At 40.6% G+C, this 15293-nt stretch overlaps 1 long non-coding RNA gene across 3 annotated transcripts in view; it reads left to right on the top strand.

The window, feature by feature from the left end:
- The window catches only part of LOC143839849 (uncharacterized), a 62439-nt gene that overhangs the window by 32080 nt on the left and 15066 nt on the right, over window positions 1-15293 (top strand). The window lies entirely within an intron of this gene.

Here is a 15293-nt window from a genome sequence, read left to right as displayed (position 1 = left end):
ACTGTGTCCAAAAAATCACCCACCTTCTCAGTTAAAGTAGGAAGCTTATATGCTAATAAAAATTGAATTCCCTTATGAAAAACTGCATGGAGTCAACCAGGGTTGGGTCAATCATTTGGTGACATCATTTGGAGAGTGGCAGGCAGTGCAGTAAAATGTGAGATATGGAATCAGGCACATATGGTCAAAGTTTGCACAATCTATCTGCCAAGACAATACTTTTATATCTCCCTGATAAAAACCACTGATCAGAAAATGTTTAGCCTGATGAGCATAAATGCCTAACGGTGGCACAGTTTAGTAAGGTTCAAGAAATAGTGAGCCTGATAACCTGACTACCAGTAGCCTTTGTGACTCCCTATCTGCAAGGCCTATCTAGCACACTCACCAACCAATTAAGTTTAGCATTCACATTAGAGGTAAAACAGAGGAGAGATGGTGCATTTGGGGGAAAGACAAGTAAGACCTTTGTGATGTGTAAGTCCAAGAAGAAATGGACAGCATTTTTAGAGAGGATGAAGAGCACACAAGCTACAAAAACACGCACATAGAGAAGGGCTCTGACAGATTAGTTTCTGGAGGCTAAGGTTAGGCGCTGTAGCCTGTAGAACAATGGGCTTAATGAGATTTCATGTGGATAATAAAGAAACCAAGAAAGTAGATGATATTGTTGCCAAGTGTGGACAAAACATGGAATGATGTTCTAGAGCTTTACCAGGACAGAGATAATACCTGTGATTGCCCTGAGTGTTTTTTCCCCCTGTACGCAATGCAAATGATCCCCCCTTCCCAGGCAGTGGAGAACATCTCTTCTGTCTGAGGGGGGGGGGGGAAGAGCACCTGCCAAACAGCAGATAATGACAGGCATGGTGAGCACTTCAATTGCTTCCCCAATCCTCACAGGTGTGCCTATCATTATCAGCTGTTTTGTGTGCTGCACCCTTTAAATGCTTTCTCCTTGCTTTTTCAAGCAATGGTCTTCTTTACCTCACTAAGAAGCAGCAGACTCATCCTTCCCACCCTTGCTTTTCCCAAATCCCCACTGACAGATGGCTCTCAAACTCTTGGGGAAAGCAAGGATGGCCACCCCATCCCCATTGTCGATGTGTCTCAGGAGCCTGCTCTCTTTGGGAACAAACTCTTGGTCTCTTTTTCTCAGCACTCTCTGCCTGAGAAAGCAAGGGAGGCATTTAAAAGGCTGCTTGGTGGGCCCTTTAAATGCCTTCCTTCCAAGCTGCTTAGTGGGTTCTTCCTCCCCTTGTCTTTAAATTGGCCAGTCTGGCCTGTTTAAATAGCAGGGATGGGTTAGATCCAGAAAGTACCCAAATCAGCACTTTTCAGTTTAGCTGAACCAAATCACCAGTCCCTAGTGGTTTGGGTTCCTGGCTGGTTTTCTCAGGTTGTGTTGTGTTCCCTTTTTGTTTTACATCACCTGAATTAGACCAAAAATGGAAATGCCTTGATGACCCTGGGATTAAGGTAAAGGTATCCCCTGTGCAAGCACCGAGTCATGTCTGACCCTTGGGGTGACGCCCTCTAGCGTTTTCTTGGCAGACTCAATACGGGGTGGTTTGCCAGTGCCTTCCCCAGTCATTACCGTTTACCCCCCAGCAAGCTGGGTACTCATTTTACCGACCTCGGAAGGATGGAAGGCTGAATCAACCTTGAGCCGGCTGCTGGGATTGAACTCCCAGCCTCATGGGCAAAGCTGTCAGACGGCTGCCTTACCACTCTGTGCCACAAGAAGCTCTGTAACCCTGGGATTAAAAGGTAAAGGTAAAGGTGTCCCCTGTGCAAGCACCGAGTCATGTCTGACCCTTGGGGTGACGCCCTCTAGCGTTTTCTTGGCAGACTCAATACGGGGTGGTTTGCCAGTGCCTTCCCCAGTCATTACCGTTTACCCCCCAGCAAGCTGGGTACTCATTTTACCGACCTCGGAAGGATGGAAGGCTGAGTCAACCTTGAGCCGGCTGCTGGGATTGAACTCCCAGCCTCATGGGCAAAGCTTTCAGACGGCTGCCTTACCACTCTGCGCCACATTAGAGGATGACAAATGGACTGGGTGCAGTAGGTATGTCAATCATGACTAATGGAGTTCTGTAGTTGTGGCAGGAAGGAATAAGCATTTAATGGATGACAAGATTAGTAACTTCCTCAGGTGTGCCATTGACCTGCAGATGGACATTTTTTCTATATCAGGGACAGAAAAGTCAGTGGTTAAGTACCCATAATAATGTCACCTGAGGAATCCAGGCTGCTCCTGGAAAGTATGCCATCTGGCTGGTGAGTAGAGATTTTGCTGTCCAGCCTTGATGAAACTGACATACATTTCCAGCACAGGGATATGATTGGAGAGCAATATAATGGCAGGGTGCAATAAAAGTTGACAAAGGGTGTTTGTAGGAACACTGCCCCTCAAAGTGAGGAGGGTCTGACCACTGACAATGCAAGTCAAACAGTTTCCCTGGAGCCCCAGATAACAGAACAGCTCAGGTAACTAGGACACAAACCTTCTTTGTGTCAGTAAAGAAATACAGTTACTGACAGAAACCGGAAATGGCAAGCATGGGGGGGGGGGGGAGCACCCAATCCATACGATTCAGTTTCGAAGGAACAGTTCTAGTTGAGCAAGGTTGCTTTCATGCCTATGACTGCAGGTGATCCTGCCACCGCTTATTTGCTGCTCTTTCCACTCTTGCTATCCGGAAAATGCCAAAATGTTAGATTAGGAGGCTTCCATTGATTCTAGAAATAGGAAATAATTTTGATTTAATGGGAAACTTTCATAATGATTAGTACAAGACTGCATATCCCCTAGTATACCCTACTTGTTTAAAGGTTTGTTATAACATTGCCTTGACACATGAGATGTGGGAACTCAATGATGAAAAATTATAGGGAAATCCCCAGTTCTGTGTGTGGTTTCCTTGCATGCATAAAACTCTTGGATTGTGGCACATAAGCACTAGCAGAAAGGGCACACATTACTCATCACACACATTACTCATTGACTGAACTAACCAGCCCCATCTTAAAGATGTTAGAAGTCCCTGTGAAGTCAATGGGACTTATTGTTGTGTGTATCAGGTTGCAACCTAATTCCGTTACACTCATCTTCTCATTATTAGCAAGAGCTACCTAAACCAAGGCTTTTGTAGCTATACAACGTAATTGGATTCTAGAATCAAGGGTATACAAAAGAATGTGCCATTCAGTAGAGAAAATGTAGCTTAAGAGAATGTCATTGCCATCCATCAAATATTTCCTAGGAGTGAGTCCCACTAAATACTCTTGAGTAGCATTCTTATAGTATACATATTTAGAATTGCAAAAAAATCCCATTTTCTAAAAATAATTTTTGTTTCAGAGTGTGATGGGTTAGGGTTAAGTTGTGTGTGCCTATGACATGTCTTGTAGGCTTGCTCTGAGAAAAGAACTTTAGATGTGATATTTTATTTATAGAAAAAAGGGACAAAGGAGCTGATGTAAGGAATGTACTCAAAAAGCCACCAGAGGGCAGTAGCACCACATGTCAGTTTAAAAATGTCTTGACCATATTTCCATTTTATTTTCTCCTTTTCTCCTCTCCTGCTTTGATAGCTTGATGTTTTTTAAAAAAACAAACCAATTCAACAACAGTCACTTTAAAGTTTAGGCAGTTCTATTATGCACATAACTAAATGCAATAACATCCTAAAATAAATAGAGGAAGCAGGCTTAGCTTAACTTGCAAATAGTCTCCATATTTAGCAAGTAAAAATGAGTTTTACCATCACCTATCTAGTACAGTCTGGGTGCATTAAAAAAAAAAACACACACCCTCAAATGGGGGTGATGAAAGACTCTAGAGCCTTAATAGATCCACCGGGGTGGGGGTGGGGGGATGGGCCAGGATGATATTTTCTGTGATGGGGAAGAAATATACATATTTGAAAAGCTGTGAGAAAAGGAGAGCTGCAAATACATACTATGATTAATACCTGCAAATTCCACTGCCTCTCAAATCTCCTGAGAACAGAAATGGGATAAAAGAGTGCTACTGGCTTATTAAGGCGAAGAGACAGTTTGTGTGAATGTGGATTAAGCCAATTCCTGGCAGCCCAATGCTAAACATTTGTGCTGGTGTAATTACTGGCATTATGTCACGAGTTGTAATATCATACTGTTGTAGCTTCTGGCTTAGAAAAAGCATACTAACACCATATCAGCACAGCATGGTTCAGGATTCAGCTGTTGGATTGTAAACCTACTCAGCAGAGGCATGGAGACCTGAACGAGTGGTTTCATGATCATGCTCTTCAGTGCTTGCTCCAGGACATGGCTAACCCTTCTGTCAACAAGTTGGAAAAGGCACATGAGCCAGACCATCGCTCTCACGTGGTCAGTGCTGTCTGCTCAGACTGGCAACAGCTCTCCAGGCTTTTCCACGTTGCCTGCTTCCAGGTCATTTGACTTGAGATGCTGGGACTTGAGCCTGGCACCTATGTACAAAATAGACACTCTGCCACTGAGCTGTAGTCCCTCCCCAGTTCTTTCCAGTGCTGATGACATTCTTGATGCTGAAGGATGGTGTTCCTTAGCAGGTCTTGATGCGCTGGGGAATTCTCCTTGCCACACTTTGGAGTGGACCTTCATTCCCTTTCCTGTGGAGCCTGTACTTTTGTTTATTTATTTATAAATAAATAAACTAGACTACAGGCCATACAAGACTAGATGGCCTGTATGACCCCTTCCAACTCTATGATTCTATGATTTGGATTTTTATACCGCCCATTCTTTACAGCTCTGGGTGGTGGCTTTGGACAGTCTGATGGAGAATTGTCAGCATCCTCATCAAGTAATGATTCATAGAATTCTTTGGAGAAGTTACAACAGTTTGGCTAAGTTACAGTGACCAACAAGATTTTCAGGGTATAAGCTTACTAGAATCAGATACAGTACAGTAGATCTGAGTACTTTTATCCTGGTCAGAAGATAGGATGAGTGTTATAAAGAATGCTTGTAAAGGATACAAAGGTACAAGGCATATTGTAACCTTTGTATTTAGGACTATAGATGCTAATTTTCTGCCCCCAAGCATTTTCCCTGTCAAACTGATTACAATATTCACTGTACCTTTGTATCCTTTACATTTTTTTTACAACCCTCCCACTTTCTGCCTAGGGCCCTTTCTTTTGATTATCACTGAATTCCAGTTGGTATTCCTTTAATTCGAATCCTGTGCTTGTCCTCTGCATATCTTTTTTAAAATCTGATTTTATCCTGAGAATTGCAGAGTATGTGATTTGCAAACCAATGAGTAAAAGTGGGTAATTTCACAGCACTTATTATTATTTTGCCCTGTGGTTGTTCTCCCCTTATTTATCAGTTTTATATTGAGCATTAAAAAAGAGATATTTTACATTTAATTATGTGAAGCCACCTTTGCTGAATGTTTAGTGCTTTTCCCTCCCTTCAGTAGTGCTAGGCATTTAATTTTGCCTTTAGTCTAGAGATACTTCCTTGTTAATCTACCTGTCTCCCCTCTCCCACACTAGTGCAGATGATCTTGTTATACCTGAGGGAAGAGAAGGTTGAATTCAGGAGACAGTAGGGATGGCCCTGGGAGGGCCCAGGGACTGGATACCCCAAGCCGGCAGGATGCGCTGAACCTGGAAAGAGAAAGCCAGGAGTAGCCAGTAGATTCAAGCCATCTTGAGGGTGGGGGCTCTTTTCCTGACAATTCTTTTTTTGAGTAGGGATCCAACAGAGAAAAGGGAGACTCAATCATTAATTAACTAAAGCACCATCCTCCTGTCCTTTTGACTCTTTTCAAAAACCTTTCCTGATCTTTATTCAAAGATGTATTCAAACACTTTTCTTCACCCTTCAGCTTCTCTGCCTGCCCACCAACCCCATCTGTGATGCTTTTTCTTGGTCCCCTCCTTTTTCTCCCCAGTCCTCCTGCTCTCTTTTGGAGATTTTTGGGTCCTTAATTTGTGTTGCCTTTTTCCTTTCTCTTGGTCTTCCTCCTTTAATTTTGTTTGACGTCTTTCGCTTTCTGTTTTGACTTTAACTTATTTCCACAGGAATCCTAACCCAAGCAGACTCTTACACAGGTCTACTCCACTTTACTCCCAGGAAACTGCTTTTAAATTACCCTCCCCCAATGTATTTTCCAGCTCAGCTCTTCCTTTCCATGAAGAAGGAGATGACCCTGTTCCCTATTTCCACGGCCCTGATTTCAATCAGAGCCCCCACAAAGCTGTTTTTGTACATTATAATTGTCATGGGGCTCTAATGTCCTATAGCAGTGTTTCCTCTGGATTATAGATAATAGAATAACTTAACAGTTGGTACTTGCCTTTTTATTCAAAGTGGCAGAACACATCTATAAACATGTTATTTTAGAAACTGAAGGTGTCCTTACACATTCTACAGCTTTTCTTTCCATCAGCAAGGGGCAAAATATTAGTGATAAATTTCATCTATACAGAAATTCTCTTTCAAACTTTTCTAACAGCCGTTGCTTGCTTCCTGGAATTTTATCCTCTTTAATGCAGTGTGGGATGCCAAAATACACACCTACTCAGTGGAATCCTAATCCACTTTAGCTGTTCCAACAACATCAAAGGATTTTAGATTTCAGATGCTTTCCCATTGTTATAGCTAGAGACAGAATGGGTATTTTGTCTCACTGAAATCCCCTTTGCACCTGCTGTGTATTATGATTCCACACATTTACTAGATGCTATTACTTAACTTTTGTCTCTGTGTGCGCATATCCCCCCACATGTGTGTGTATTATATATATATTAGGGATAAAGCCCGTTGAATTCAGGAATACAACAGCACTAGATTGGGGTGGTGGTGGAAGAACTCTGCAGATGGCCTCTCCCTCCCCCCAGAACCTGGAAAGGCTGCAGGCTGAAGGCCCCCAGGCAGGGAACTCACCAGCAGGGGCAGCTCTCACGCAGCAGGGATCTGCAGCAGAGGGAAGTGGAAGGAGGAGGGGTGGTCAGGGTGGGGGATGAATGGTGATTAGCTGGCTGGTGGACAGACAGGCAAGCTAGTTGGAGGAGGAGGCACTCAGGGGTGGGGCAGCCTCCCTGAGTGGGTGTTAAGGGCTGAGTGGTACTTAAGCCATAATGCCAGCTCCTCCTCCAAGACCTTACCAGAAATATAAAGTGGAACAGAAAAAGCATTTGTAAAAAGATGGAATGTCGAAAGAAAAACTGGTAGAACTGGCTATGTTGTACATTACAGGTTGGACTTCTTCACCTTTCTGAACACTTTGGGCATTTCTGCACATCGCTAAAAATAGTGGTACACCAGCTGAGTGGTGTAGCGCTAAAGATTATTGCGCCTCCGGCTATTCTTCACCTTCTTGCTGTCTCGCTGCAGTCTGCCGCCTTGTCACGCTTCTTACACTTCACATGCCTGCTCAGGTTGAGTTGACTATAATAGTCAAAAAAAGCAATGGGACGGGGTTATGTAAGCCGCCTCGAGCCTTCGGGGGGAGGCGGGGTATAAATATAAATATAATAATAATGCGCTTTACAGGCAACTCTCTCCTGCCTGTCAATCAAGCCAGACAACCAAACCCCTTTCTCCATTGACTAAAATGGGAATTGCTGCTTATCCGCCTTTCCAGGGGAATGGAGGAGTGAGGGTTTGAGGCATAGCCTCCAGAATTTTCAGGGTAGCTCTGGGAGCCTCTTCCATGACTTGCCTCTGAATGTCAAAAGCATTGGTCCAAGAGGAGCTTTCAGGAGCTCCCAAAGTGGGTGCCCCATCCCTCCATTCTATCCTATCGAGGGTTGGGGCACCCAATTTGGGAGCCCCTAGAAGCCGACCCCTTGGACCAATCCTTTTCAAATTTGGAGGAGAGTTAGGGAACAACCTCCCAGAGCTACCTGACATTTTGGAGGCTGTATCTCAAACCCCCACCTCGAGGCCTCTGGAAAGGCGGAAAAGCCAAAATTCCCATTGTAGTTATTGGCGCCATTGATTTACATGTGAGCTGCAGCCAAAGCTGCTGAACTGGGCTTTTGCACAAGCCTCCTGATTTTTTTTGGGGGGGGGGCTTTGGAGAGGCCTATTTTGTATTTAAACTGGGGAAATTTTTTTTTGCTTTGCCTGCATGATTGAACACATATTTGTTGCTCCAGGCAGTTTGCTTTCTTGTTGTTGTTGTTGTTTATTTATTTATTCCCCGCCACTCCCAGGTCAGCTTGTGGTGGGTTACAGCATCTTTTAAAATCCCCGTTAACCCCCCCTCCCGTTAAAAGACATAAAAACCCAACATGACGGAAAACCCACTTTAAAAAAAACAACCCCCACTACTAGTGGGATGGAGAAGGAGGTCTGATAATTTACTACTCAAACTATTCTAAACAAATAAAACAACCCCTCCCCACAAAAAACCCATCCCTGGGGGAAGGTAGAGGGAGATGGGTGCGAGGGCGGGAACTGGAGGTGGAGATAGTATGACTTCAGCTCCGCACATTTCCTTGGTGTGTGGTCTGCTGGTTGCTCTCCTCTAGCTTGCAACTTTTTAGTTTGGAATCCACTTTATGCAATTCCCCAGCTAGTGCTTTAAAATGGAGGATGTAGCTACCGGTTTGCTGCTTAGATGCTGGAAATTGGTGACATCGTGCTAAATACCAAAAATATGGTGTCTGCAGAAGGTAAGCATTTCACTATATTTATGGTGTGCAGAAAGGCCCTTAGTTCCCAAAAGTGATGGATCTTGTTTCACACATTTGTACTATTTAATGAAGCAGTAGAATGTTGAATTAACTGGAGTTGTTATATAAATCTGGTGCATATCAGTTGCTCCAGGCATTTCTAAAATACTGTAGCTCCATGTTTGGCCTGGATGGAATCAGATGAGTAAAAATACATACCAAAATTCATTATTGTAGATTTTTGTTTTTGAACACTCACTACTGTATTCTTCAAGTCAGACTATGTTTAATACTCAAGAGTAAAAGTACCATTGGTTTAATTTGGACCTTTACTGAAGAAGTATACTGGTTTCTTAAATAAATTGTGGTCCACTGTGAGAAAGTAACACTGGGATGAAAGATTTTTAACAACATGGAGTTATGGAAGAAATATCTAGAAAGGTTGATCACAAGGAATCATATACAAGTGTCTACCTGACAAAACACAACTATGCCATGGATTTATTCATAGCTTGGTGCTATTTGTCTTTTTCTAAAAAGTGTCAGGAATACATTCTCCTGCTTGACATATCAGTATGATGTAAGGAATTTATCTATGTATTGCCACAGTAGATCTCAGGGTGCAACTTAAGAGTAATTCAATTATGGCTGCTTCTGCTAGAACAATCAAAGCAATTTAACCCACAATTTTGGAATACCATTTTCAACCATTCAGATTTAAAATACAGGCCTTTTTCAGATATAACATGGGTTCAGCCTTTGACAAAAGTATTTATGGATGTCATTACACATTATACAATTCACATAGTATCCTTCAGCTTGTATTTTTTTTTATGGCCATGTAATACAGCTGGAAAGAACAGAGAAGTTATATAAATAGACTGACAAGAGAGGAGAGGCTATTCTTCCCATTGGTTCTCTGAATAAGGAAATCATTTGCTGAACCAGAACCCAAAGACAAATACATCAAAAGAGTAATGCTTTTGTTTACTTTTTAGCATCAAATGCTGAGGTATGGAGATATATAGGGACCACATAGAAATACTTCAAAAATTTACAAATGCCATTCTTTTAAGGAAAATGGTATTTCAGTATCCAAAGTAAGAGTTCTAGCAGGCAAACAGGGTCAAGGTGGTCTCTACAAGTCCCTTCAATGTCTTTAAACACTATATAAATCACTGATAATTAGTGGGTAGTTAAAATAATGGAACCATTAACTGGCTAACTTTCAGTTAAATAACGCTCCAGTGGCATCTTGAAGACTAACATTTATCGCAGTATTAGTCTGCTGGGGATCGGTAGGCATTGTTTTATTTTGCTATAACCAGACAGACATGGATATCCCTTTGCAATAAACATTCAGTTACAAACAAACATGAGTTGAATGGATCACTCATTACCCAGTTCTGAAAATTAATAAGCCTGATGTAATCCCACACAGTTACAAAAGATAAAACAGATACCAGGGTTCTGTAATGTGTATACCTATACAGTAGTAATACTTCAGTAATGGAATCTTAGACCAATTTCACATTGTTTTGGGGAAGCTACAAAATGCAGTTGCTTCAGTTAAATGAAGGATCATCACCTAGGAAAGATATGCAAATCACTTGGCCTTCAACTTTGCTACTATATGGACACACCCTCCTTGAACAGGATGTGTAGAATCCAACAATTCCCCTCTGCTAAGTAAGGAATTTTCCTTTGACAGAAGGGGTCTTCATATTTTATTATTTATGTATATACACTTTTATTAGCCATCATTCTAGCCTAGAGAACTTAAGATAGCTTATAAGTATCTCATATACAGTGAAACAAAGATTATTTATTTATTGCCCTCCTTTTTAGCTCAGGACAATTTACATTGTAACTTTCACAAAGTAATACAATACAATAAACATCTTGACTCGAATATAAAACATATTTAACAATGAATGTGTATCCAACAGTTTATAATTTAACAATCAATACTCAGCTATCAGCAGTCCAGTTTTTCTGCATTGTGGTTCCATTTTTCTGTTGGTGCAATTGATGGAGGGGCATCTGGTTAATGGCTTGTGGCTTGTTTACTTGCCTTGATCAACTCTGTTAGTCAAATGCAGTCCTAAATAAAACCGGTCTTTAACTGTCTCCTGAAGATAGATTGTTAGGGGGCCAGACACACCTCCCCAGAGAGGTTCTTTTTTCATAAGCTTCTTTGATTAATGGGACCGGATGACCTTTCACTGGGCTAGAGCAGAAATCCCCTAACAATAACTTCTGAGACCATGCACCTCCCAAATAGGGTTCAACCCACTGCTATACAGTGCCCCTTAGTACCAGTGCTAAGAATTGGCTCGGTAGGATACTATGGTTGGTAGTATGAAAGGCAATTGAAAGCCGTTCAGGTGCTGGTTGCTGGCATTCCAGTATTTCATGCGAGTTTATTTTGTTTTCTCATTTACATACATATTCTTTATTTTCTTCTTCTCTATTATTTTGGTTAGATAGGATTTGTATGCTATTGTATGCCATTTAATTATCTTATGTTTTAGAGAGTTATGTTATGCTTAGGGAGTTAACAACTAGTAGAGTATAACTCCCTGGCATTCCTTTTGTATTTTTTTAATTTCCAGCTGCTGCTTTGATAATGCTGACCTTGAGAAAAGTAGTTGTGTTGCCTGAGATTTAACTTTCATGTTATTTTAATTTATAATTAATTAATATATATTAGCCTATTTTAAGGTTGAGTTGTAACCCATTTACCATTATTTTTTCACTTTCAATTTTAACTCCTGTTAACCATCCAGTTTTATCTCCTCATACTTTTATTTTAACTGTTTCCAGTAGTTTTATTTCTTAACAATTTGATTATTTTAGTTTAACTATTCTTTTAACTATTTTTTAAAAATATATAATTTACTTATAGAAAGAAGAACTAGAAAAATAGAATTTACATTAAGTTTAGACTTAAGGTCCTCTATAATTTCTATATTTTAGCATTTGAGTATTAACCATATTAAGTGATTTAATTTGGCTGCACTTGCTTAAGGATATTTCATTATAAGATAAACGAAGAAGTAGGTAAGGTGGGAAAAGGGAGGAAAGGGGAAGGGGATGGGAGACAGAAAGGAGTAGTAGAAGAACAAGAAGAATGGTAGAAGGGCAAGAGGTGATTGGTCTTATTTGTTCACAACCATAAGCAGGAAGAGAAGCTATATTTTTGATCTTATAAAATCCTCTTTATCTAAACAAAGTAAACTAGATTCCTTAGTTTTGGGGTAAAAATCTCTAATAAAGACTTTAAAAGATGAGCATGATGAACAACTAGATAATGTCCTGAATAAAGATAAGGATAAAAAATGTCCTGCCTTAATGGGGACTCTATATTAAATTCCATCTCCAGCACTGGACTTAGAAGAAGAAGAAGAGTTAGTTTTCATGCGCTGCTTTACCAGAAGGAGTCTCAGAGGGGCTTACAATCACCTTCCCTTTCCTCTCCCCACAACAGGCACCCTGTGAGGTACGCTATCTAAGGATGCCTGCTTACCAGGAGCAAGATATATAGACTATAAACAGACTGAAACGGTTGATATTTTTGCTTCATAAACATTTTTGATTGCTGAGATGCTTGAGAAAATCTACAAGAAGATTAATTAGCTTGGGGAATTATCAGTTTTTAACTTTGTTCCTATAAATAATTACACTAAGAAAGGTGAATCTGTTTATTATTGAGATCAGGCTCTTTAGTCTTTCCATTTCCTTCACCTGCTATGTGATTAGACTCTTGTAAAGTTTTCCTGGCTATTTATCCATATCCGGGCAGAGTAATACTCTTGGGCAATAAATGGCAGGAACATCTAGGGTTTCATTAAATCTTGATCCAAGAGTTAGATCTTAAATATTTTGTTAGGCTTTCAAGCTCCTTTGGAATAAAAATCTTCAATCTTTCTTTACTTCTAAGATTCCCTTCCAAATCCTAAATAATCAGCAGTGGTTTAGTCCTCTCTGAGGACTTTTACAACCCAATTGTAGCCCATTTAATGCCTAAAGTTGATTTTAAGGATATAGAGAAAAGAAAGTAAAATTTTCTTAGAAAGTAGAATTTTCATTCCATAATAAATTTGAAAGCTAAATTTGCAGCTAAATCAGAAGACAGTCTACTTTCTTTTTTGAGAAAAGACTCTTACATCTACATGGCTGAAAATGGTGGATATTGGTATGACCCCCCCAATATATTGGTCTGGATGTTAACAGCCAGACCCCTCCTCACATTGAAGGATATAGTCAGCATACATAGAAACACCTATCTTTCACCCTGCATCATATATTAATTTGCAACACACTGCCCAGCAGGAATGAACATTTGGAATAGATGTCAACGGAATCTTAGAGTATGAAAATGCATTGTCTGCTCCCAAGCAGGTAGAGAAAACATAGATTCTAGCCAGATGTCAATCTCCAGGAAATATCTGGACATTTAGAGTAGATTCTGTGAGATTGTAGGGGCTGACTCACTAATGGCCTTCTCTCCCCAAGTTTAAATAATGCATTTATATGGGACAAAGTCTATTATGCTGTGAGGATTTGGGTTTGTATTTTGTATCTTTTTTACTGGTATTGATAACAATAGTTATTCAGTAGATTTCTTTTTTTAGAAGATATCTATAGAACAAGAAGTATTTTTAGGACATAAGATAGGGTGTTTCAGCATATTATAGATCAAGGAATAAAAATTAATGTTTTTAGTGTTGCAGGATCCACATATAAAGCTGACATGAAGTCTTGAGCTATTCAGACTACTGGTAATGTATTAACTCTTTGGAAATCAATCCTTTTTCAAATATGGATATTCTTTTGTAAGGTCTATGATATGGATAGTATTTGTATCTCAAGCATTACAAAACCCACAACAAAATATACTTGCATAGGCACAAAAATATCTGCTAAATTTTTATGTGGAACTATGTGTCAAAATTTTTGTTAAAGCAATTTGGCACAAAGAAAGATGTTTCTTTTTATCTTGTTAATATATGCACACAGAGAAGCACTGGTGTGTGCATATGCAACCTGCTATTTTAGAATCAATAAAAGGGGCATAATTGTACTTCTCTGTGTTGTTGTTAAACTATCATGAAGCAAAATCTGAAATTAAGTTTATTCTCCCTAGTTAAGGTATAAATGCTAGAGACAGTTGTGGCCAAACTGTGAATCTGAAGGGGAATTCACACTCTAGCATGCCTGCTTTCTATTGGGGTAAGGGGCCTGCTTTCTATTGGGGTAAGGGTATTCATTTATTTATAGTTTTATTCCACCTTATCTCAGCAGACTCAGGATGGATCACAACAAGGGTAAAATATAAATCAAATTCTAAAAATACAAAATAAGATTCTAAAGAACTTAAATTAAGGTTTAAAGCATCATAATATTAAAATATTAATATTGTCCATAGAAATGTCTCTATTGTATGGGGAAAAGGGGGGTAATAATAGAATAACCCTAAATGGGGGGTATAGTTTGGTTAGTGCAGAAAGATTGGTCAGTGGGTTCAGATGTCAGGCCTCAGCCATAGGCCCGGTGCAATAACTCCATCTTGCAAGCCCCATGGAACTGTCTGATTTAATTTGGCAGTGTTCTACCAGGCCAGATTGTCACATACTCTATTGTTGTTGTTAGGTGCGAAGTCACGTCCGACCCATCGCGACTCCATGGACAATGATCCTCCAGGCCTTCCTGTCCTCTACCATTCCCCAGAGTCCATTTAAGTTCACACCGACTGCTTCAGTGACTCCATCCAGCCACTGCATTCTCTGTCGTCCCTTTCTTCTTTTGCACATTGACTTGCACATACTTCTTTTGCACATCCTTGCACAAAGGACAGTGAAACAGGCTATCCATTAAAAGAACAATCTAGATGCTGTTTATTGACATATCCACAGAGAGTAGCTGGGAAAGGTCATATATGGGCTTTCCACTGGATCCCAGTGAGGATCTGCACAGCTACATTCTGGACCAGTTGAAGCTTCCAGAGCAACTTCAAGGATAGCCCTGCCTAGAGGGAGTTACTGTACTCCAGCCTGGAGGTGTCCATTGCATGGGTCACTGTGGCTAGATCAGAGCTAACTGCCGTGCTTGGTGAAGATGATAAAATCATTTGTAACTTGGGCCTCCATAGACAGTTAGGCATTCAGTGTCACACTCAGGCTCTTGATAGTTGCCGAAGCTGTTAGTTGGACTCCATCAAGAGCCAGGAATTGTAATAGACCATCTGGGGCATGATGATGTCTGTCTTCAGCGGATGACTCAATCCACCACAGCCTTCAGGCATCCAACAACCAATCAAGATATGTAGTTGAATCTGGGAGTGTAGACAGCCTGAAACTCCGGATCAGTTGGGTGAGGGGGCACATAATTATGTTAAATAATGCTGGGAAGAGAATAGCTCCCTGTGGGATCCCACATATTAGGGCATACCACTAGGAGGTTCTCTTTCCTAGTTTTTATGACCTGCCTTGTTAGTGACTTGTTTTGAAGAGTGTTTCAGGGGTTTCTCAATGGTCAAAACACCGAGAAAGGCTGTGCTAGAATATTGTTATATTGACCCTCAGCTTTTATTAGAATAATTAACTCTCTAGATAGTACCTT

The sequence above is a fragment of the Paroedura picta genome, chromosome 6 (assembly GCF_049243985.1).
Source record: "Paroedura picta isolate Pp20150507F chromosome 6, Ppicta_v3.0, whole genome shotgun sequence".
NCBI lineage: Eukaryota > Metazoa > Chordata > Lepidosauria > Squamata > Gekkonidae > Paroedura > Paroedura picta.
Note: the sequence above shows the minus strand (reverse complement) of the source record. Positions and strands in the feature narration are given on the sequence as shown.